A 2,956-nucleotide genomic window follows, 5' to 3' on the forward strand; every position below is an offset into this window, starting at 1 on the left:
GTGTTTTTGCAAATGTATCATTGTTATTTTGTGAGAATTCATTTTTGAAGGTTTCATTGAGTTCTTAGCTTGAAAAAGTGGCACAAATCTTGTAGTCGTGGATACAACATTGGGGAAAACATTCCTTGGAATCCCCCTTTCGCTTGCAATGGTAGATTTTGGAGCCTCCCGGATGCACCCATGTCCATATCAAGGGAGTGTCTATGGGTTTGATGCACTAAAACTTCATTTGGACTCAAAAACTGGAAAATTGAGTGGTTGGGATGGCTCCTGGGAGTTTTTTTATTGATGTGAAAGGTCTGTATGGTGTGTTTCGATCGGTTCCACTTCCTTAAGGTGACTTAGGAAGTTGAATCCCATTATAGTGTCCTCTCGTCGCATATTTACCCTGGTTGGTTGGTTACTTGGGTAGATGTGGCATGAGGGTGTTACAAATGACCTCTATCAGGGTGATGTTTGCACATATATTAAGAAGTGGAAAAGTAAAAAATGTGAACAAGATGAAATTTAATCTCTTAGTATGGTATCCCATGACGATTCTATAAAATTATAGTCCTAGATCGATTATGTAAAAATATCCAGAGTTATAAGCATTACCAATATTAGAGGATACATATCAACAAAAAAATTATCTTTGGATTTGAAATTGGCATGCATATGTTGGTAGCAGAGAACATTTGGTCTAAAGTATGTGAAAAGCATCCACAGTTTCCCTAAATTCCACAAAGAACTTCCTTTGTCTGGGATACGTGAAAATGGGATTCGTGTATAGGTTTTAGGTAATTCATTTGTCTATTTCTGTCTAGGAGTTTCCCATTCAACTCTAAGATGAGATTATCATAGCCATAACCATTGATCTTATTAATATCCCTCTGTGCATCCTCCATGTTCGAGAAATGGAAGAATCCAAAACCCTTGTTGATCCCAGTCCTCTCGCCTATGACAATGTGGACATGTGTAATGTGACCAAATGTCTTGAAAAGCACCTACAAGTCGACCTCTCTAGTATCCTCATACAGATTAGTAATCCTAATAGAATTCTTGTACTTTTTTCACATCATGTTTCTAGAATCAGAGGTCTTATCGATGGTATTTCCAGGTCTAAGAATGGGAGGAACATAGGCTCCCTTGCCACCAATAGCATCATATTCAGTGATAGAGTTAGGAGCTTGAGGGTGTTTTTTGAGAGCAAGGCCCTCGACAACGATAGGGGAAGGTCTTTGTAGGGGCACTTTGAGGTCAAATGATCATCCTTCTTGTCGAATATTCGATATACCATGAGAACAACACTACCCTTGGCTACCCCTACAAGCGTGACTAAGAAAGCATCATTGCCACCAGACCTAGATTCATACACATTGGTGCCTGAGGTCTTCAGGTGCTCCAATAGGATCTATTTGGTGGAGAACATGGTGATCATTCTACCCGTGTCCTCCTTCATGAAGTCACTGAACTCTCACCAATCGCATCACTTGAGGGCTCTCTTGTTGATTCTGGCCTTCGTCACCTTGCGGATGCATGTGGTGGTGGTTTACTAGACCTTCTAGCCTTGACCATTGAAATTTTTTTAGTTGAAATCCAGTTACTAGCAAAAATTTTAAGAGCCCTTATGTTAATCCCAATAATTTCCAAAGAAGATGTGGTCAAGGGGTCCAATCCTATTGCTGAAAAACCACACACTAATGAATGAAATTTAAGATATTTTAACAAGTGGTGATTAAATTTGAATGGGAGACCACCCGAATCCCCAATTGCCTACCATTGGATTATGCTAGGGAACTGGTCCAAAATTTGGGATGGAATAACCCACGATTTCATAGAACCTAAGAATGCCACCAAATTTTCATGAAGCATGAAATGGTCAAGCATCTGAGCGATGCATGAAAATCTAGCCCAACCATTTGTCAAGGTCAGAATAAAGGGAGCCAACAAAATATCCACCAAAAAATCGCTAAAGTACCATGCCGATGGGTTCAGTCTCCAATAACCCCCCAGGACCTCATTATATTCAATGGTGACATTCAAATCCCCTCCTAAAATAAGGGAACCCATCTTTAACAGGTTGTAGGATTGAAATTTATCCCAGAAGTATATTTTGGAAGAATATTACACATATGTATTAAGGATATAAAATCTCTCCTTTGAGCCCCTGATGAAATCAAATAGAAGGATACTTGCAAAGGATTTATATGCAAGAAAATTCATGACCTTAGGATCCAAAAAGTCTACATGACCACCAGATGAACCCAAAGCATTTGCAACAAATAACTGCCACCCAAGGAAGATGTGGAAGTGAATGGGTGAAATTTTGTCTCCAATCATCATCGTCTCTTGTAAAAGGATAATAATGCGGTGATTACCCCAATGAAGCATTGAGGTATGAGGAATTTTTGGGAAATCCCCAAGCCCCTAATGTTTAAGGGCATGATTTCATGGTAAGCCCACATAATTGAGAAAAGAATATCTAAGGGCCCAAATAGGAGAGAAATAAAAAACAAAATATGATGTACCAGAAGATGATGGACTAGGATCTAGTGTCGCAGAAAGATTGTTGTTACAGGGAAAAGTGTCTATGCAGAACTGCTAATCCCACTAAGGTGTGGTAGCTACCTTAGAGATAAACAAAGTAAAACTACTTTCATTTTCCTTTATGAAAGATAGATGAGAGAAGAATAAAGGAGACCAACCTCTGTCTTGCGCTTGGTTCCTTGCTCGATTCCTCTTTCTTCTGATAGTCCTTTGCTACTTGCTTCCTTATACACCCAGCTTCACAGAGTACCTGTAGAATCAAAGCAGCATAACACTATACAAGAACATGGATCTATTTGTTGGGTGTGGAGCCTGATTATCTTCTATATTCAAAGGTATCGCCACATAGGACCCGAGTTCGAAATGGGGGCGGCAACGCCGCCCGTAAAATATTCGCTGCAGGGGGGGTCCAGGGGGGGGCGGCTGC

The 2,956-nt window shown here is 40.2% G+C and overlaps 1 pseudogene; it reads right to left on the reverse strand.

Annotated features, from left to right (window-relative positions):
- Window positions 1-792: 792 nt before the first annotated feature.
- On the reverse strand, window positions 793-1,561 carry LOC149235408 (uncharacterized; annotated as a pseudogene).
- Between the last annotated feature and the right edge of the window lie 1,395 nt (window positions 1,562-2,956).

Source organism: Pinus tabuliformis, chromosome 8, assembly GCF_031772625.1.
Source record: "Pinus tabuliformis cultivar Carrire ecotype Pingquan chromosome 8, CPIR1, whole genome shotgun sequence".
Taxonomy (NCBI): domain Eukaryota; kingdom Viridiplantae; phylum Streptophyta; class Pinopsida; order Pinales; family Pinaceae; genus Pinus; species Pinus tabuliformis.